Source organism: Drosophila montana, unplaced genomic scaffold (assembly GCF_035044405.1).
Source record: "Drosophila montana isolate Dmon_TW-CO22-7 unplaced genomic scaffold, ASM3504440v1 contig_3218_1, whole genome shotgun sequence".
Taxonomy (NCBI): domain Eukaryota; kingdom Metazoa; phylum Arthropoda; class Insecta; order Diptera; family Drosophilidae; genus Drosophila; species Drosophila montana.
This window is the reverse complement of record NW_026998098.1, coordinates 1,818,144-1,841,472: the sequence shown is the minus strand read 5'-3', so window position 1 is coordinate 1,841,472 and position 23,329 is coordinate 1,818,144.

Genomic DNA, 23,329 nt, shown 5'->3' with positions numbered 1-23,329 from the left:
AGGTATATGGTTTGATTTTATACAGTATTAAAATTTAATTGAGTCTAAAAACAGGGGAACTGTAAGACAACTACGAGAATAGTCTGTATAGAGAACAAGAAGAAGAACAATAAAGAACTTTAAATACCCTTGTAAACATATGTCATAGAGGTGTCTTTATGCCGATGGCATATGAAACTTTAAGCGAAGGAGTATAGCTATATAAAGGTTTTCATACACGAACCCAATTTTTGACCAATAGTTCCTACAGCAATTATATTATATACTGCTCGGATACAGCCGAAGGACGCACCGATGAAAATCGGTCTTATCTTATTATGAAGATAATTGGAAGACTTGGAACCAATTTGTATAGATACAAGACAAGCAGTTTGTATAAAAACAGATAGACAGATTATATGTAGAGACTAATTTGTATAGAAACAGTCAGGCAGATTATAATACAGTCTACAATTAAATATACTTTGATAACTTTGTAGCACTGATATCTTTCAGAGATTATTCTTAGATTTTTATAAATTTAGTTTCTTTTTCCCGATTCGAGCTCGTCATTTAGTTAAATAACTAAACAGTAGAACACTACGATAGAGTTCACTATCGAAATTTCTATAAAACATTTAACCAAGGGTTCTTTCAAGTTTTGGCATAAGTCTCGACTTGTATAATTATACCCCATATATTCGTAAATCTACAACACATTCACATATGTACGTGCGTTTTCTTTTATCGGTTGCTGGTTTTTACTGTTTGTTTTCACATCTTCTACCCAACTCAGCATCACCATAATCATCAACGCCATCATCATCATCATCATCAACGTCAACGCACTTTGTATTTAATGTTTTTTAATGGAAAAACTTTGTTATGCTACTGCTGCTGGAAGAGTTTTCTTTCCCAGGCATTTGTCATAGGCTAGGCGCTACTAGGCACAGTTCCCTTTGACAAACCTCTAACTTGGAGCCATTTGCCCTGCGGCAGCCGCTTAAACCACTCGACTGCATTTTGCAACTCGGCGATGTTTGCTTTGCCTTTCGCAGATCCGCACTTTTAGTTGTTATTTTTTTCCTATTTTTCTCTGCCAGCACTACTAGAACCTTTGTATACCCTACAGCCGGTCGAATGTGTTCACTGGGATATTGTTTAAGAGAATGCACGACGAATGAGAGAAAATTTATTTATTTAATTTAGTGCAATACCTTATTTAATTAAATTAACTAGATACGGAAATGTAGGTGAATATAAATACATATAGTCATTACAAAATCTAAAGCCAGGACTTGGAGCTACAAGCGAGTTCCCTGAGCTCCAAAAGGAGACTGACACAAAAAAAAAAATGCTAAGTTCAAAGTAGATAAACGCATTTCAAAGACAATTTCATAAACTACAGCCTTGATATGTAGAAGGATAAGCTCTCTTTGACCTGCGTACAGGGTATCTTCAAGTCAAAATGCACTTCACTTTAGCAGTTTACAGTTTACTTGTTCTCTTTCGGGTTTTATGCCTGCTGCATATGGTTCCAACTGACAGCAGCAGCAATACCAGAAGTTAAGGGGTATTGGCAGCCATCGAGAGTTGCCAGGCAAACAATTCTTAAGTGCCTTCCAATATTTAAGCAGGCTTCCAATTCGATTGCTATTTGCTGTCATCGAATTGCGTTGTCTACGCATCTGAAAGAGCAAATCGTGATGTGTGTGTGCCATTGAGGGGAGTGGCGGGGCAGTGGGAGGTTGGCGGTCGTATGCGTAAGAAGATACACGACATGGCGCCTTTTAAGAACTTTTTAAGATGCTTCAACTTGTTAAGTGTCGATTTTTATTTTGGCTTTTATTGTTGTTCAATTGCAAAGTTGCAGTTTTCATGTGATTCTCTATAAGAAATTGATGTTGCAATTCAATTGATGGATTCTATCAAATATGTAGTATACTAATAGATGCAGACAGCTGGGAGCATAAGAAAAGAGGATGTTATAGTTATTTTAATCAAGATTCGTTATTATTACAATACTTATATTTAGATGAATTTCATTGTTATCAAGGCTACAAATCGGTTTTCAACTGAACCGGTTCGCGCCTGGAATTCATCTATCTGATTTGTTGTGAACTATGAACAGAATTTCAGCAGAACCAATTGTCCAAAAAACAGTCCAACCGCAACCCTGTCCCAGGCTTTCTTATAAATATATGATGGAATAAATCTTTAGATTGAAGTCAGGGAATTGGTTGGAATTATACAACCACTGACAATTCTTCTTTGGAATTGCAGCCCTGATTATTTATTTATTACTGCCATTATTTGGCTTTTATAAAAGTAACTTATTACTTATCGATTGAAAGATTGCAAATAAAATACTTTAGAAAATGTTTTTCTCACTTATTTGCAAATCAAATTAAAAATTAAAAAAAACTATTAGCATTTATATAGAATTTCAATTTAGTGCAAGGCACAGGCTCAAATACCTCTCCCCGCACACCCGCTTTGCCCCCCGCTTCCTTTAAGTTTATTTTAATTGCATTTTCTCGACTCATTATGTGGGTTATTTTGTTTTATTCTGCACACTCATTGCGTTTAATTAATTTCAATTGCAAAACACTTTTCAGTGCTGAGCCACGCCCCAAAGGAAAATGTGTAAAGCCTCAATTATTTATGAGCAGGACGAAATGGCGAATAAAAACTAAGCCAATTGAAATTTTCTCACACGTCGCGTAAAAGTTGCCGCCGTTCCGTTCCTCTACATTAGAGATAACTTTCAACAGCGCCACCTAGCGATGCGAATAACAAAAACAACTTTACGTTGAACGCGTTTGTGTTTTTTGAAGCGAGCTGCATGCGATGCCTTAAATATTTTTCACACACGCACACACATACCAATAACAGACAGACACACACACACACAGACGCAGATATGGGATACCAGGACGAGGCGTTTACAAAATGAAGTCAGCGTTTTTATGATAGTCGTCGTCGCATTTATGACATAGTCCAGGGGATATATTCACGTCCACTATGTGGGGGGGCGTGTTTAGTGTTGGAGTACTGCTAAAGTATATATATCTCTATGTGTGTGTGTGTGTAAGTGTGTGTTTGTGTATGGGCGTGCTATGGGCGTGATGTGTTGTGTGTTTAGTGGATGCTTCAAATGCGGATATTAGTTGTCGTAATATAAGAAAAGAACACTGACAGAAATGTTCAAGTAGATCGAAAGGGCGAAATGTGTTCAAATGTTTTGTCCATTTAATTAATAAATAATTTTATTCAGTTAAAAGAAAGTGGGCGGAGCAGACGGTCTGCTAAAAACGGTTAAGTAAGAAACTATTTTTTTAAAAAAATGAAATTGTAAGAAATACGATTTGCTATTTAGATGATATAAGTTGTAATTAATCATTTTTTTTAATTTTTATATATTTTATTTGTTTTGCCAAGAATCATCCGGCAATATTGGCTATAATTTGACAACTATGAAATATATATAGAGTTTAAGTGATATGTGTAAGAGCTCTGGTTTTTAATTCTGCTGCAGGGTAAGGTGTTGACGTGAGATTGATTTCTTAAAGTTAATAAACAATCAAAATGTTGTTTATTTGAAATTTTCCTCAAAATGTACAGTAATTTTTTTCAATAGTATACAGGCTTTTTTGTAACTGTTAAATTTAAACAATTACGAAACTTTCATCCGATTTAATTTTTGTTTTGTTTTTGTTTTCGGCGTTTGTGGTTATATTAATTTGTATAGCTATTCTGCCAGGTCCTTTGTATTCAAAGAGATATGTGAAGCTTAACTCTTTTTATCACATATTATAAAACCTATTTATTAACCAATTTCGCTTGCATATTACCGCTCCTCTTGTCATAAAACACTTCGATTTCTCTAAGTGTATGCAGTGGCAATAGTTTCACTTCTTCCATATTTTTTTTTTGCGCCCTGCCTTGCGTAATAACAAAGGCGTTGAACATTTGCTATTTTTGCAATTCGGTTGCGAGTGCTGCACAATTTTATAGCTGCCACAAAGCGCGCGTTGTATTTGCAATGAAAACGCACCTCGGCACATTCACATACACACACACACACACACACAGACAGACCTCATGCACATGAGAAACACACACACGCATGCGAAGCTATTAAAGTGCGAAATACTCATTTATTAACATGAAGCTTACGAAAATGGCGTAGGTGCGGTAAAGGACATGGCTCAGGATGCACACTTACACACATACACACACAAAGACACACACAAGCTCACACACGCTGAAAACCACAGACAGGACCGACAATCAACAGTGGCAGACTGTGTTTGAGTATGGTAGAGTGTGGGGCAACTGATGGTGGCACGAGATGAGACTTGTCCAGCTGCTTGTAAATGTGTTTAAAATTGAAATTTCAATTTCAGGACAAGCAGACAACGTCCTGCAGCTGCCACTGCAACTGCAACAGCTGACTGACGTCCTGCAATCCGCAACAGCAAGAACAGCAACAACAGCAGAAGCAGCACCCCAACAATGTAATGCTCACATTGTTGCATGTCTACAGTTATGCAACGTTGATCATCAATTTCAAAGGAAAGTTTAAAACAATTTCCCGCACAATTTTACTACCAGGCCACTTGACAATGTAAACTGCAACCGGAAAGGCGATGCACACACTCTCCCCTACCCATCCCCATCATAATCAGCCCCAAGCCCATCATGTGTGCACATTCTGTGGGTGGTTTGGCGTGTTTGGCTATCGGTAATGCCCCAAAATGCTTTTGATTTGTGCAACTCTCTTTTGCACTGAGACCAAATTGCTTAATCGCCTGTGCATAATGCAGCCCCTTTACAACCAGCCAACCCGCCCGCCCGTCCGTCGCCTTGTCACCACACGTGCCGCACTGATGCCAAATGCATTACACAAACAGCATGCGTGAAAAATGCAATGCAATATTCAGCACAAACATTTTTAATGCTGATCCAAGCGGCATTCAATCGCACGAAATTTTCGCTTACGGTTTAATTATGCGTGTGTAATGTTCAATCAGACAGGGCCGAAGAGGAGCGAGAGTGTTTGCCATTTAGTCGCCTGCTAATCAAAACACCTACTGCCACCTTGAGCCCAACTACCAATACCAATATACATATATGTGCACCATTGTGTGCCTGACAGCTTTATGAGCTGGTTTCTGGTCATAAACTGCATTTTTGTTGCTGTCATTTGTTGGTGCTCCATAAAACTTGCAAAATTGTTGCCATTTTGTTAGCTGAGCATAAAGTTTAATTTGTGTTCACGGAATATTCCATATTTTTTACGAGCATTAATAGTTAGATGTACAATGGTAACTACTTTCGGAAAGTTTACTAACGTGAATAAAAAGTTTTTAAAAATATAATTTGCAAAAAGCACAATAAACTTGTATAAGTTAATAGACGATTTACTTATTTATTAATTTCAAGTATATTTTTATAGTTGAGGATTTAGTAAATTGAATAAATAAATGAATTAGATTTTTTATTAGTTCAGCAGATAATTAGTTCTATGCGCAGCTGTATGCCTAACTGGAACTGAAATGAATTTCAATTATAAATTAAACCGATTAGATTAATTGTAACTTGCCAATGTCAAGGCAAAATCATCGATTATAATTCTGACTTAGTCCAAGTTGAGTAAAGGGGCCTATATTGGGGCGGTTGGGCTGTCGACTGGCAGCTAAGAGGCAAGCGGGCGGAATGGTGGTTGGTTCAGAACTACCTCAAGACAACATGCGGTCAACAAATTACATGAGACAAACACAGACAGACTGAAGAGGCTGTAGGGTATTTTGGGGTGGACATCTTGGAAGTGTATCGTAATTTCTGGGCTAACCGAAACCCTCTCAAAAGCATGCAAAGGACACTCAAACCGAAGTGTCTACACAGTCTGCTGCATGTTCCAGTCAAAACTACAAGACGCTAATTAAATATGTTACGTGTTCAAATCCAGAAATTTGACTGCACATTATAATATGTTGTTTATATCAAATGCCCAGGGACATAACGAGCTAGTAAATATTGGTTGGGCAAGCTAGCTATCCCTGACTGGGCCTGTCACCTAAGGCATTAGCCTTTTGCTTTGCCTTCTCAATTGCCTACTCTGGGGTTCGTTCAGGTTAAACACAAAATGTGTCTGATGAATGACTTGTAGATGCAATTACTTAGTTCTTGCTGTGCTATCTCGTTTCCAAGCTTAACACGTCTTCAAATGTAGTTCGAACTTAATATTAGTATAAGATAAATTAAGAGAATACAAGTCTGTTGTTATGTTTTGGATCAATTAACTTTTGTAATAGCAGAATTTAAATGCTCTATAGAGTTTTAATCACCGAGATTTGGGAGAAAAATGCCATACAGAGAAAGTCAAGGATCAGTTCTTTGGGTTATTATATCTGTGAATCGCTCCATCCTATTCATATATAATATCCATATTGTGGAAGTTACTAAAGGGATTTTCCAAACAAATTATGAGTATAGACAGCTTTTCGCTTATTATAAATGAAATCACAATAATTGGAAATCAACTGAGGCACTTGTCCCTACTCTGTTGAGCAAAGCTCATGCCACAATGGCAAGGGAAAATCACATTACAGATTCTGTAAGGCAAGCAAATTGCGCTGTATACGAAGAATGCCAACAAATGTGGCCAAAAGGCAAATGCTCTGCGGTCAGCAGAAAATCTAAAGAAGCGAACAAGCTAAGAAAATCTGGAACACAAAGAATTTTTGCCACTTAACAAACGGAAAATTCCAAAAGTCAAAGTAATTTGGGTGTGTGTGTGTGTGTGAGTGTGTTTTTTTTTTTACTTTCCTCTCGTAGTTCCTTCAAATTATTTGTGTATTGTGTGTGCGAAGAAGTGCTGAACATTTTGTATGTGTCTTAGTGGCAACTAGGAATGCTATAGCAATTGAAGTTGACTGGCAAGTGTAACTGGAAGCGTCAACGGTTCGTATGCGTAATATATTTCCATTGCTCAGCAACAATGGCAATCAGCGAAGTGCTGGCAACAAGGGGAGTTACAAGAATTTCACTGATTTTTATGATGCTCCATTTTTGGCTGCATTACAACGCAATTTTCTAACGGAGGGGGGGGGGGGGATGCCTTTTGCCAATTCAATTGAAAGTTTCCCTATTTTTGATTTTTTCTTGGACTAATCAAGTGCTTGAACTGAAACCCTTTGAGCTCACACACACACACACACACACACACACACACACACACACACACTCACACACACACACACACACAGACATGTACACTCAGATTTGACAGCTGTTTCAGCTTTTTTTCAATTTGCTCGAAACCCCCAATTTAAACAACTTCTGGGCATGGGAAATAAATTAAATAAAATACAAGTGCCCTGCCACGCCCACTTTTAACTTTCAAATCAAATAATCTATGCTTTGATTACGCCCATTTTTTTTTTATATGTACGTATGTTGTACATAGAAGTATTTCATAGGGCTTTTATAGCTTGTACGTGTTGCACGCACGCGACGACCGCTCAGCAAAATCAGCGAAATGTGCGCAAAATTGTTGGAAACTATTACAATTTGATATATGCGCAATTTAGTTGAATCTACGAGTATATGCGGCCAAGTTTTCTTTCTGCTTTTTTTTCTTCTTCTCTGCATTTTGGTTCTTTTATTTTTCTGCGTAGTTGCCATGTTATGCGGCCATTTTGCGGCTTGGGCCGGCAGCTGTTGCAAATTTGGCCATAAAAATAAATTTTACTTAGCGATTTACTTTTTATATTTGCCGAAGGCCAGCCCCACTGATGCATGCTGATGTCTGGGCGGCCACATCATGAGGTTTTAACAAAATTAAATCGGAATATATTTCGAACGAATGACCTACGATTGGTACAAGTGGCTGAAGGTCAAGTACAAGCTGCGGATTATGTGAACTCTGATGAAAATCTCTTTTAACTAATGGATGAGTACAGGTTTTCACTTTCTTAATGCCCATTAAATGAATGAGATTTATTGGAATTTTCACATTAATTTATGAAGACGACGGAACGATATTTATTATTTTATTACTTTAAACGCTAATGAATTGTGTTTATAAGGTGCGTAAAGCTCACTAAATAACAAAGCCCATTTATAATAATTAATTTACTATTATATGTCAATGCATACAAATATCACTCTCTAATAGTTTTGCTAGAAAATATCAGATGACCTCCGGAGTTAGGTTTACGTTTAAGACATCACGGCCATAAGCTGAGTCTTCATGTTCGAAAAGACAAGTATTACAAAAAGTAATACGTGGGATTTTTTTATTAGAGGATGGAAATAAGAAATTTTGGTATTAATTCATATTAAATGGCCTACTAAAAAAGCCTTAAATATAATTGAAAAGTTCCCCGTTGTTGTTTTTAAAGGTCGCCCTTCTATGCGATTCTCATAACTTCAAGTAAGGCTTACAGATTCTCATGCATATTTTATGAACAAGTTGTGTTGGCAATCTTATCTCGCTCTCTCACTCTAAGAATCTCTATCCACCTCTTTCTTCCTCCTCTCTCTCTCTCTCTCTCTTTATCTCTCTCGTTTTCTCTTTCTCTCTCTTTGTGTCTCTCTCCTCTCCTTTCCTCTCCCTCTATCTATATCTTTATTTTATTTTATTCATATTTCTTTTTTCTGTTGTCAGTATGGCCGCTCTCTACTTATTCAAAGCCCTAAGTTATTTATTATATATGTATATGAGTCGGTATCCCATCTACTTATATTTTTATGAAAGTACATGCGTAAATATAAATAAATATATAAAAAACACAATATATGTTAAGCCAATTCAGAACAGGAAACCAGTTATCTCCTAGTATTTTGCCATTCTATTAAAATATTATCATGATTCCGTTTCTATATATGTAACTAATCCTGATGACTCTGTAATTGCTGACTGTTTAGTGGCAATCCGTGTTAAATATCGAATTGAAATGTCAACATTTATTTGCCTGTCATCCGCAGAGGATAACCTGGTTAGGGTGGGCTAAATGCTGGGGCAAAGAGCAAAGTGGCAAGGGCAATTGACAGCGACATGTGTGGAGATTGTGCCAACAATTTGTTTGGTTTAATGCACGCGCAATTAATGCGTATGTAAAGTAATTTATTTTTGAGTAAATATAAAAAAAAAAACCCACATCAAATAATGAACGTTAAACAGTGGTAGCAGCCCCCAAAACATTTGCTGCTGTCAGCTTAATGTCCCCTCTTTTAAAAACAACAGATTCGGAAAGGGCAACGCTGTTCGCATTATGTAGCAAATATTGTAATTATCCATTAAATATTCTTATGTTCACCTTTGATGAGGGTAGCTAAAATGTAATATTAAAAGCATAAAAAAGAAATTGATCAGGCTACGTTCATAGCTTAATCAGAAGCATTACACGTTGTAAAAGGTATTGACAAGAAATATGCATTTTATTAATTAATCTGTGAGAGTATTAAATCTTCGACTGTACTTTCTAGTTAAAAATGCAAAGGCAGCTGTTAAACACACCTGGCCGTCGGATTTCATGACCAATTGCCTGATTGACACGGACGCCGGCAAAGTTATTAAATGCGAATGACGTTAAGTGGATTTACAGCGCGCGCTATTCAATTAAACAACACGAAAGAGGAAAGAGGTGAAAGAAAATGAAAAAGAAAAGGAAATACGTTGAGCACTGGGCGTGTGCGTAATGCACGAGTGCACATTGCGCATACGCCGCGTGGACCGTTCAGTCCCACTGCGGTTGCAACAAAGTGACATGCAAAAGTCATTAAAGGAATGGAGCGCAACGGACAACAAAAGCCACGGCCCAAAAGGTTGATGACGCCGTCGTTGACACAAGTTAATTACAAGAGTTCGAAACGGGACGAACTTCTCGCCGACTTTTTGGCCGTTCGGGTCATATAAAATTACTTGTATTACGCGCAGAGCTGGGCGACACCTCTGAGCTCCTTACATAGTTTTTCTTTTCCGGCTTTTATATTTTTCTTTTTTTGCAGCTCTTTGGCAACCGTTACTTTTTACTGCCCTCCAACCGCCCTGTCACTCTGGGCTTAATTGTTGTGCACGCAAAGTGCTTCGCAGTTTCTTTTTTTATGAAAGCATCTGACGATGATGTTGCTCTTAGCAAAAGTGTAATATGAAAACAAGTTAAAAGGCATTTAAAGCAAAGCGTAAATTGTCAAATAATTGAGTCGATTCATACGAAAAGCTTAGGTCAGACTAACAAGCAGCTCAAATGCTCTTCAGATATATTACTACATTTTAAGTTATACCTAATACTACTTTCTTGTAAGTTTTGAAGAAAGCCAAACTTTGATTTTTACTTAAGCAGTTATAATTTTTGCTCATGTGTATGCACACTTTAAATTGTATAAAAAATAGCAATTCAGTTTCAAATATTATTTTTTGTTATTATTTTCTTACACTTATTAAAAAAACCTCAATATTCTAACTATTTGCTGCGGATGAATATTTATTTTCCATCTGCGCAGTTCATTAAAATGTTCATTGATACCGCAACCGAAGTAAATATGTAATTACACAAAATAAACTAACGGAATGCATTGAATTCAATTCAAGCATTGAGTGCAACCGAAAATCAACGAAAATTACAGTTGCCAACTTTGAGCTGTGGCACTCCGAAAATGCGCTTAAATTTCAACACTTTTGTGTCTATTTCAATTATTTAACGCTTTTAATATAGTAATTTGGGTGAGAGCTAGCCAAAAATTCCGTTCATATTTATGTTGAAATTTTTAGAGTAAATGGCCAAATTACATATCCATATTGACATGTTATTGAATTCTATCTCATAGATACACACAAACACAAACGTACACACAAATTCATATACAGATGCAGATAGACAGGAGCAGGAGCTACTTGGGCAGTGCAAAGCAAACATTGTAGTCCTCTGCACGTCCCCTTGGTATCCACATTTTGTGGCATTTTGTTTATTTATGTTATGTTGGCTCTGTGGAGTTTTTGTATCTACAAGATACACACAACAAACGCAAACACATGTAAGCTCTGGCTATAGATAACCACAAATCCGGCATGATTAGACTTTTGATGGCAACTTTACAGCAACTTTAATAAATGAACTGGAAATTTATTAGTTTTAGTGCAGCAACGGCAACCGCAAGTGCATACAGCAAGATATAGATACCGACTATCTGCAGATACTTAACGCAGCTCTGTTGTCTTTTGACTGCATGGTATTGGTTTTGTACATTTTTGTGGCTTTTTAGTATCTTCTCAAGGTGTTGCAGCAGAATTTACGCACAACAATGCAACGAAAATCAGTTTGAAATTGCATTGGCACTTTTAGTGCGGTAAATATTTAATTAAAATACTAAAATTTGGTTAAAGTGATTTTTCGTTCAATAAACACACAATTTTCCTAATTGCAGAGAGAAAATATATCATTTTATAGATATAGATATAGACAATATGCTCTCGTTCTCATATGCGACCAGTGTACCATCAGGAAAGTAGGCTTAACATTTTATTTATGTTTTTAATGCGCATTTAAATTGCCTGTGTTCTACTATCTGCACAATCTCTCGCTCTGTCTCTCGCTCGCTCTCTCTTTGCCTTTCCATATCGGAGATGTATCTACCGTCGTCTGCTTAAACAATATTGCATGGCAAATAGCGTAGATGTGAACAGCTACTTTATTGTTGGCATTACACTTGAGCAATAATAGCAATTGTCGGAGACGGAATCAGGGACGGAGTCGTAACATTGTTATCATGAGTATAGGAAGACGATTATCTTAGTAATATGATCATCATCGTCTTCATCGTTATGAGCATCTGGTTAGGGAATATATTGTCGTCGTCTCTCGATAAGTAAAGACGACGTCGCCGTCTGCGTTCCGTCTGTGTTGCAATTTCTATAAACACAAAACGACGAACGCTCCCGTTGAGATTTTTGCACATAACACGCCACCCAACCTCTGTTGTCTGCGTGTCATAAGAGCGGAAATACGCTTACAAACGCAATAATTTTGCATGCTCTTACACACACACACACACACACCCAAGAAGACGCCCACACATGCATGCACATCACATTGCATCTCGAATGTTGCGCATACGCCGCGTTTGCTGCTACTAAAAATTCTTTTGGCACACGCCCATCGTCGCCCATGGCACATTTTTGTTGACTTCCATTTCAGATTTATACAACTTAGTACACATTTTTAACATTCGTTTTTGTTCTGGTTCCTTTAATATTTATTTTGAATATACATATATAATTTTTTGTTTTTGCAAATCAGACGATGCATCATATATATATATGTGTGTGTTTTTTGTTAAGTGGGATGAGGCAATAAGAAAAACAAAATGCACTGCGAAAATATTCACACAGAAAAGGTATTAAAATAAATAGTGTGGTAAATTTAACACTACATATTTTTTAGAAAATAAAAAGTATTCAAAGTATTATTTTTAATTCCATAAGTTCGTGTTCCAATTGGCTTTAGATTTAAAAAATCGACACAACAAATTTTCGATTAGTCACTCAGTATTTCGAAGTTAGAGTTCTTAATATATATCAAACGATCGTTAGCAATTTCTCGCAGTGCATGGAAACTATAAGAACAACCGAAGCACTGGGAGGAAGTGTTGAGTGGGCAGAGACCCCGAAAAAAAACGCGCACAATTTTCCGCTTTGCAAATCTTTATATTTATTACATGCGCTGGCGCTGCCTGGCATTTTCATTCTTCGCAGCAGTCACATTCGCATTCTCATGCCCAATTTTGAGATGCTTCATGCCGCACTCCAATAAAGTCGAATTCCCCAATGTCTAGTCTACATTTGTATACACTGCATCCACTAAAGTTAATTTGATTAGCCCGCGATGATAAATTTTTGTGCAACTTATTTTGAATTCTTCAAGTAGACCTATATATATATTATTTTGTACAGTACAAATAGACAAGTTGTGAGAAATTGAATATTAGACCTTGTTCTTCCATAAACCTTTATGCAGATCTTTTTAATTCAGGCAAATTTTTGCTATATATTTTATAGTATATTATTTATTATTTAATAATACATTCAAATTTAGTTAAGAGATATTCATTACAGGGTAAACCCAAGCCCAGTACTCTCGACTCATGTCTTCGTACTTGGTTTTTTGTCTTTGTAGCCTACCCCAGGGCGCCGACTTGCCACGCCCCTTACATGACAGCGTCTGCCGCCCACCCCCTACATAGGGCCATTTGCGATTGCTGCTTTACACACATAAGTAAATGTTTTCTTGCAATTTCTATTTATACATTTACAGACGAAAGTATTTTCCTTTTTCTTATTACTCATACGTAATTTTTAATGCAGTTACACATACAACCAACCCCCCATCCGCAGTATAATACGAATGACTTTTGTGCCAGCTGCTGTTGCTTTTGCTGTTGCCATAATAAAAGCTGCTTTTATGGAATTTACTTGGTTCTTACATATTTCATTTTATTCATTTTATTTGTATAGCATTTAATGTTGAACTTCTTATTGGCTTATCTTGCTCTGTAGCTTTATTAAATGTACCTGTTTTCATATTAAGCTGAGCTTAAGATAAGTCAGTGTCAGGCGGGAAAACATTTTCTTTCTTCTACTTGTATCGTATACACATCTTATTTAATTAAAGCATTTTTTTTATATGTTTGAAGTCGAGTTTTTCTTTTTTTGCCAGGCACAAACCTATTACCGGCATGATAAATATGTCAGAATTAAAAAGACAAAATTCATGAGCTAAAAAATATTTTGCAGAGGCATATCTTTATATATCCATTAAAAGAAATAAAAAGTATATAATCATTTTGTATAAAATGTATGTAAACAGCAGAAGAAGGCATGTCTGACCTTGTAAAGTAAACTTAATTCTGATCAACATCAATAGCCAAGTCGATTAAGCCTATCGATCTGTCTGTCTGTCTGTCTGTCTATCCCAAAACTAATAAAAGTTAGATTTACTAAATTATTATGGTATAGTATACACAGATCCATAATATATCTAATTTTTTGTAAAACTCCCTCCGTTCCACTCAAAATTGAAAAGGGAGAACTCATATTTAAAGTTTTATTTCGGGCTTTGGTACTTTTACACACATTTATATGCTTTATATGTGCGCCAACAATTTCATAAATTTCGGACAGTAAACACAGATGCGCATCACAAAAGCAAAGATAAATTACACACAATTTGCTAATTTCATACGAATTGTAACTTAATGAAAACTTAAATCAATATGAAAACCGCATCGCAAAACCTCAAAACGCCATTATAGCCCAAATATCAAGCTCATCAACGCAGCCACATGAACTCATACATGAATCTGTGCACACACAATACCTACACACTCGCACGCACACACACACACTCGCACGAACGCACGCACACAGCCATCCCATTTCTAACATCATGTTGCTCTCTAATTAGCGCAGCGAGTTTTGTTATAGAAAGCAAGGCTTGCTTGCATGCTTCATGCACAAAAGTGCCCTAAAGCAGCTTTATCAAATTAACGCATCAGTTTCACGAGACCACGCAATCGTCCCCGTTATCACTGCAGCGCCCCCGCCCCAGCCCCCCGCCCTGCCCACAACAGCTGCAATTCCAGCTGCATTTCAGCGCATTTAACGAGACGCGACAAAATCCAAGCTGCGAAAAATTGCCAACCAGACAAAAGTTCAATTGAAACCGAAAATGTGCTAGACAGCGTAGTGGGGCAGAGCTGCTGCAGAAAGGAGGAGGGAAGGGGTTGAGTGGGCTAACCCACCAGGCAGTAGCTCAGACAATGTATACTAGATGTTTATCTGAGCACTGCATCGACGCATTGGCTAATTAATGTCGTCGACATTTTAGCCCGAAGAGTCCTGATAACAATTTGTTGAAAACTTGTTTTGCCACTTTTTTTGTTTTGTTACGTGTTTGCGAATTCATAAGCGAACAACACGTATGCGTTGACGGGCGAGCGGGCAACGTATGCCAATATGCCTAGCTTCAAGGAAACGGGCAATATTGATACGCGAAAGTTACCTTTTAAAGGGATGCTCCCTAGTGAAACCTCTTCCATGTTGTGCATTTACTGCTCTAACATAAATACCGAGACTTTAAGCCAGTTAACAAAACTTTAACCAAAGTAGTTGTCCAAAAGTAAACCTACCAAAGTCAGAACCAAAAGGAGAAGGAGACCTAACAACAAAACATTTCAATTGAGCCCAATTAATGCATTTTTCTAACCATATTTGGTAGCTGCCAATTTTTGGTTGAGATCATAATTTCACGCGCTTCTTATTTATATATGAAAATACGTACGTGTTTTAGTAGGAAATGTACATTAAAAACTGCGTTCATCGATGAAAACGGGATCTAGCAACGAAATTTAGGACAAAGAGTTGATTCGAACAGCCCTGATATATACAAACAAAGGCCTATAATAAGATGGTAAGTTAAAGAATGGGAGGAAAATATATATATATATTAATTATTATATCTTTGGCTGGCTCGAGGTCCGCACCTTATTATAAAATGGAAAGGTCGCCAAATTCCACATTATATGTATATAATATATGTATATAGGCAAGATATATGTATATCAAAATGATAGCCTTATTTAAACAACAGCAGATATTCCTTTATACAATCTTTTTAACTTTAATTTATCTTTCAATTTATGTAACTAACAATATAATATATTTTTATAACATCCCTTAATATGAGCTTATCAATATAACTAAAAATATAAAATATTCTTGGCCCGAGAACTTTTCTTCATATTAATTTTCTTCCCATGTATACACAGTCATAATCGCAAAGTGATCGTAACTTCCTTGCAAATTTAAAAAATTGTATTTTGCTTTTAACTAATTTATCATGTTGTCTGTAGTTAATTAAAGTGCATTAAGTTAATTTAACAGTTTATTCTCCTTCTACACATTTTCCAAGCTCGCTTAGTATTTATTGCTCGCTTTTAAATACCTTTTCCAACACTGCGCATGCGCAACGTCAAATTGCATTGCCCATTTTACAGCGCATTTAGGTATGTAAATCTGATGGGCTCGTTAGTTGTGCAGTCTGTCGCGCTTTGTGACTTCATCAAGAGGATTAAAGTAAAAGGCAAAGTTGGCTTCAATATTTTCACAAAATTAATCCAATTAGCAAAACAAATATGCGAAAATTGCCGCGACGACGACATCAAAACCCACACACTGTCTGCTTTTCTTTATGCCTTACACTCGCTATGCCTGTGTGTGTGTGTGTATGTGTGTGTGTGTGTGGGTGCATGACTCTTGCGGCGTTTGCGCCTTTCCATGTCTGCGTCTAATTTAATTTCCACGCAGAAGGCAGCCAACTGCATTCGCTAAACAAATACCTTTCAATTAGTTGCGGCTGCCAAAACTAAATTATTCTTTGTATGCCAATTTCTGCATCTATCTTCAGCTCAAACTCTATTTCTCTCTCGTGACACGGTGCGTCTTTGTCTATGTGTTTGTTTTTGTTTTTGTTGTTGTGTTTGTTCTGTTGTGTGACGCTTGTGTCTGTCTCGACTTTTGCCAGCGAAGTTTTGTGACTTTTAAAGTCTTTCTGCAAGTTTTGAAATTAACTTTTATAATTGAATTGTGCGCAGTTTATGCACTTGAATTTTGTCTGCTGTCTACCAAATTATATTAAACTGTGAGATTGTTTCGCAGCATGGATTTGAAAGTTTATAAAAGAGCGCACAACATGGGCAAAATGTTAAGCTTAAAGCCAAAACACATCCTTCCTATACAAAGGATTTCTTTTCAAAAAGAGTCTCACTTTAATTACACTTTAGTTGATATGATAATTAGTTCTTAACTGATAGCAATTTCCAATAATTCCATTATTCAAAATATTTAAACAATTATTACGTATTTGTAAAGTAACTTTGTGTGCTTTAGGTTCAATTTCTAATAATATAATAATATAATACATCTAAATAAAAAAAAAACATTATTTAAAGGTTCAAGTCTTAAATTTGTTACTTTTTAAAATTCTAGTCCCAAAATATTTAATATTTAATTGAATAAACAATTACTTGTTTATTAAAAGTTTTAATAAGAATAAGAATATGATTTTTATAAATGTTCCCCCTATGAATTTGATTAACAATTTCTTTAGCAGAAAGTTATCGGATACATTTAGCCTATGCTTAAGGGGAATCTGCAGTAGTTTAAATATAATTACAATTTTAAAACTTTAAGTAATTGCAAACACTTCAGAAATACCATTTAAAAAATGTTGAATGACTAAGGAAATTGTTCGGCGAATTCAATTGAATCCATTTTGCAAAAAACTATTGAATTTCAATTTAAACTTTTAATGCAAAACACTTTTCAAATGCAACAATACAAACAAGTACAAAATATGCATTTAAATGCAACCGACTCGGCAATACCCTATTCACGCACTTTATTATTAGCCTAGAACAGCCCAAAAAAGAATCTTCTTTAATTTTGGGCCACTGACTCTAAGACTGTACCCTTAAACAATGAATTTCAAGCTGTTGCCCAAGAAAAATTATTTACATACTTTTTTGCAAGTTCTTTTAGTTTAACATTCAAAGGAGATCAATTAATAAAGATCAATAAATAAGTAAATAATAAGCAATAAGGAGAACATGGAAACATAAAGATGTTCGCAATCAGCCCACTAAACCAATATACTCCCAATCACTTTTTAAACAGAGTATAGAAATACATAGAAAAAGGAATTACAATTGATTTTGAATGGGTTGTACATGCCGTTCTTTCCGCTGCCCGCTTGATCTTTCACATAGACGACGCACTAATGCGGAAAACAAGAAAATTATCACGAAATGCGCATCAATTGACATCCATAGCGAAAATTCCAAGCAAAAGACATAAAAAAAACACCGCCCCACCCCGCCACAGAGACCACTCCGGTCCATCGCCGATAATCGGCAAAAACAAGTTAAGCTCGAAAATTTTCTTGGCCAGACAGAAAATTGTGCTGCAAAATGTTTTTACTGCTTTTGACTGACAAGCCTGGATGAGTTTGTTTTCCTGTTTATTTTTTAATACCCTATGCGCATTGGAAATGGGTTTTAAGAAAAAGGGTATATTGCGGCATATCCGACCTTATATCTTATATACATACATATGTATCCCATTAATTAGGGTCAACAGCGAAGACCATTCAGACATGTCCGAATAAATCTAGGTCCATTTAAACTATTGGAGCTGAAGAAACCCAAACAAGATTATATTAATTTATCGATAACTCTCTTCACGTGTTCGATACATATCGATTACCAGCTCTTCTCATTAGACCAAAATTATTAAAAGATATATGCAATAAAGATCGAATATATGTTACGACTATTTGAAGCTGATTGCACGGTATTTCCTTCACGAACAATTTCAAATAAAGCTCTTACTCTTACTCTTACTTGATTTTTTTAAACTTTAATTTGTATAAGTATTTTGTTGAAAATCACGATGCTCGCTTCTATTAAAATGCTGTCAATTGCCAAGTTGGAAGGCATGGAGAAATTTCCGTCGCGTATTAAGTAAAAAAAAGTATCGCAAATGTTTTGGACGCCTGTCAATTGCCCATTCCATTTACATCTTTTTCAGCTGCTTAAGTCATTTCAACTATTTTAAATGAATTCATTTAAGTTTGAAATTGAATGTCGAAAAGAGAGCTTAAATTTTTTTTTTTTTAAATATGCAGAAAAACAGTTTTGTACTTTACGTAGTACAGACTGGCTGAAATAATAGGAAATAGTACATAGAAAAAAGGGTTTATCTAACCAAAGTATTGAGATATTAGACATTTTTTGGGAGTAGCAACAGAGAAAAGTAAGTTGCTACTAGCAAATATCGAAGTTTAACGTTTTTATGGTACATGCTAGTCGCAGATTCTTTATGGTGAGTACATTTTAAGACTTAAGTGGACGATCGGACTGTTGTGTCATTATTCGACAAGTGTTAAACAATTCCTAAGTGCTTCAATTTGATAGCTTAAAAACACATATTTTTGAAGGGCTATCAATGGCAGGACATTGACATTTTACGGCCTTCTTGAAGGCATCCTTAACATTCTAATTTATTGAACTGGACAAAATCCTTTCTAAATTTATTAACCTCTTGAAAATGTTATGGCACACACAATTGCACGACAAATAACATTATAGTATGCTGTTCAAATAAATGGCCAACAAATTAGCCAACGATATATTTATCCCCCCCCCCCCCCCCCCCCTGCTCCTTGACTAAACACTGCCAAGCTGTGACAAATTAATAAAAACGCAAAATCAAAACGTTCAGATCATTAAAAGTATTTATGAGCTACGCAAATGTTTGTTGCTGCCGCGTGTCTGGCCTGGGGGGGGGGACATGGGGCGCCTGAGGGGCCTGAGGGGTGTGGGGGCGGTACACTAAAAAGAGTACAAAAATTTAATGCGAATTTATTTATTATTGTGCATAAAGTGCATAAAGTCTGACGAGAAGCATGGAACGTGCCCGGCAAATGGAAATGGAAATGGCATTGTCAGTAGTCATAAAATTATAAGAATAAGTGAGTGCGGGAAACTGAAGGCAACTGAGGGAAACTGTGAAAAGCTCGTAAGACAAAGCCTACAAAATGGGCGGTTGCCTGGCAGATTCGTGCGGGTCATAAAAATGGTCAAACAACAAGCCGGAACTCAGAATCAAACACATGCCATATACATACATATATATATGTATGTATGTATGTATATATTTAAACATGTATTTTAGAGGCGTGGCAGGCAGCACATAAAAATGTTTTTGCTAAAGAAAAATTCGCGCGTGTTTTTTTTTTTGGCATAAAAATTTTTATAGCCACGGGAGTGGGAAGCGAACGTTGAAAATGCATTTGAAATTGTCATAAATTCGTATTAATTTGAGGCCGCGCGTAGATTTTATGTACCAGGCACAAGTTTGTGCTCGCCCACGCCCACGCCCCGCCCGCCCCCTTTCTGCGGTTCGTCGGTTTGTTTGGCTTTGTTTTTAGTCCCTGTTTAGTCGCTGTTTATCTTTGTTGGACTTGGCTTTGCCAACAGCCCACACACACACACACTCACACACGCACACACACATGTGAGCCTGGGCCCATTTCAAATTTAACGGCCATTTTGTGCTTTCTTTGGGTTCCTTTTTTTAATTGCCCACACATCATGCAATGCATTGTCCAGTCTCAGGGCTTATGAGTAATGTTTATTGTTGTATTTTTTATGACGATGCCATTTTGTTTTCAGCATTAAGTGATAAGTTTAATGAGTTTTACTTTCGGATTTATGAGTGGTATTTTAGTATTCTGCGATGCCAGATTACTCACCTAATCAATGATGCGCTCACAAGCTGTTTATTTGATTGCTTTAAGTATCAAAAGAACCGCACTTCAAGCAATTTGAGAAATAAACATAACCTCTGAATTAATAAGCCCAAATTTGAACTATTGTGACTATTATTTTAACAGAACTATTCAGTCTAGCATCAGAATCTTCCTCTGAATAAGAACTAAAGTCGTTTGACTTAAATAGAAAGAGATTTCAAAGGCAAAAACAATAAAATTAATGCACATAAATCTTCTACAAGTGTAAAAAGGAAATATACAGAGACAGAGAGAGAGAGAGAGAGAGAGAGAGAAAGGGACAGGGCAAACAGAGTAGTAAGCGATCGGCAGAGTGCGCGACCGGAAGAGAGAGTAAGTAACAAAATAAAACCTTTTTTTAAGAAATAAAGAGACAGACAAATGAATATTAGCTATAAGAAGCAGTCCCTTACATTTTAATTATAATTAACACATAAACATATGTGTTACTAAAAATAGTATCAGTTACAAGGAATATCAATAGGATCAACTTAATGAGATCCTGAGAATCGCATAGCAGAGCGATCCGCTCTTAAGAAGAAAAGGACCATACGAGTTGCGAACTAAGTAGGCGCACGTACAAACACACACACGTTAACACATACGTTCACCAACACACCCACACACACATTTTAGCACACACACACACAATCACTCAAGTAGGCACATAATTGCCATTTGCCGCATGACAACGCAATAAACATTTTGACAGACTTTTCGGCAGCCACGCACACACTCACAAATGCACAGCAACACGCGCAACAATGCAAAAACTTTAGTTTGACTTTTAAGTGCATACGAAAAACAAAAACAATAACAATCAACAAAGGAAGAGCTGCTAACTGCGGCACACCGATGTTTAAATACCCTTGGCAGAATGGCTTTTATATAATTGCTTCAGTTACAATCTTTATTTTAGAAAAAAAATGTTTAATTCTGAAATACATTTTCTCTTCATATTTCAACTAGGTTGTGGACCAAGAATGTTCATACATACATACATATATACATGCATACACATTTACATTACATTACCTAATTAAAATACCCTCTGCAAGTGCAAGAAAAAAGAAGATAAATACCGCAACTTTTTGGTACTCACTTTTTCTCTACCGCTCTCTTTCTCTCTCGCTGCATGTGAATTATTTCCAAAGTGCGCCAAAAAGAAAAAGCTCAGCGCCAAAACTGAAGCGAGTGCACATTTTTAACACATTTATTAAACAAACATGAGCGGAGTACAAGTGGGCCGCTAATTTAAATGACAATTGATACGAACTAAACGCGTTTAACACAATAGCAATTATATGGCACATTTAATTTTGTTTTTAAATCGATTTAATACACACGCGCACGGAAAACGACTGATCAAAGGAGATGACGCGCACAAACTAAATTTTCTCACTTTTGCGCACACACCACAGCCAGGTAACGGGATCAAAAGCATTACGATATTGCGCTTAGATAATTAAGTCACCAACCACAATGCTTGCTCTCTCGCTTTTTCGTTAAGATTCAGTCTGTGGTCTACAGCATCAAAGTCAACGAAGAAATTGTCTTCTACGATCCACAATGTCCGTTATCAGATTTTTTGTTGCAAGCGCGTTACACATTTTATGAAATAATTACAATATCCACTAGAAGGGTATTCATAAAGAAGAATGAAAATGTGCCATGTGCAAATTGTAAATGTTTCATAATAATTTCGCAGCAAATTCTTCTTGTGCAGTTGTTAGCCATGCGAATTATGTAGGACAACAACAACAACAACCTAACGCCTTTACGAGGAGCGGAAATGTTAACAACAACGTTTCGGGGTTTTGCAAAGCAGTCAACAGAGGGAGCTGTGCGGTGCCGGGAGCGGGGTTGACAGCAGACAATGACAGGAAGTGCATAGTTGGCCAACTGCCGCGCTCTCTTTGCGCTCTCTTTGTCGTTGTTGTTGTTGGTTTTTTTTTTGTATTCGCGGTTAGAATTTCGCACAGGAAGTGCCAAAAATATTTTTTAAGAGCAACAACAACAAAAGTGTTGTACAAAAAATTCATATAAATAATTAAATTAACTAGAAGGGTTTATTTTTTCGAGCAAAGGCGGCGAACGAAAAGGAAAAGCTCAACTCCCCCTTTGTTCGCTGTCTCTTTATGCTGCAGCCCGCCCCTCCGCCATCCTTCACCATCCCGCGGCTGAGCCGGTGAGTCGGCCATTTGTCGCAGCTCTTGTTCTCTTTTGTTGTCAACGGACGCTGGGAAAAATGTAAATTTTCATTTACGCCAGACAGCCGTAATTTAGTTTTGCGTATTATTTTTGCTTATTTCGGTTTACCAAACGGATTAGGTGCGTTTATGAAGGTTGTGCCAGAGTGCAAACGGAGTAAGCAACATTTTGATGTGTTTAAAGTTCATCCTGGCCATCGGTTACCAATGCCAAAGAAAAATTAAAATTTTTTTTAATTTGTAATATGTTTTTACTCGCCCCAAAATTATCCCTATACACATATATCCCCTATTATCCCAATTAATTTTAAATATGATTTTGATCTAAAGTAAACGCCCTCTCCCGGCCAGTGTGTGAACTATTGTATTTTAAAGAAAACAGCGTAGCAACTTAACGAAAGTTTGTTCGTATGATTCGTTGGGATTATCCCTTTGAATTAGTACATAACCTTTTGACGTGTAATGATCTTTAAATATTAAAAATTTTAATTATTTAAAGACTGAAATCAGTTTGGGACCATAAATTCCATTTTTGTTTCATACCATGTAATTAAATTCCACAACAAGTACTTATATATATTCTATAAATATGTTTTATATGCCTTATAACATTTTAGTTCATTCGTTAGGCTCGTAGTAAAATATCATTGACAAGAACCACTCAGCGTTACGGCGCACCAAGCTTCGTTAAGACTAAATTGCGTTTAGTTCAGTTTCCTTCCCGTT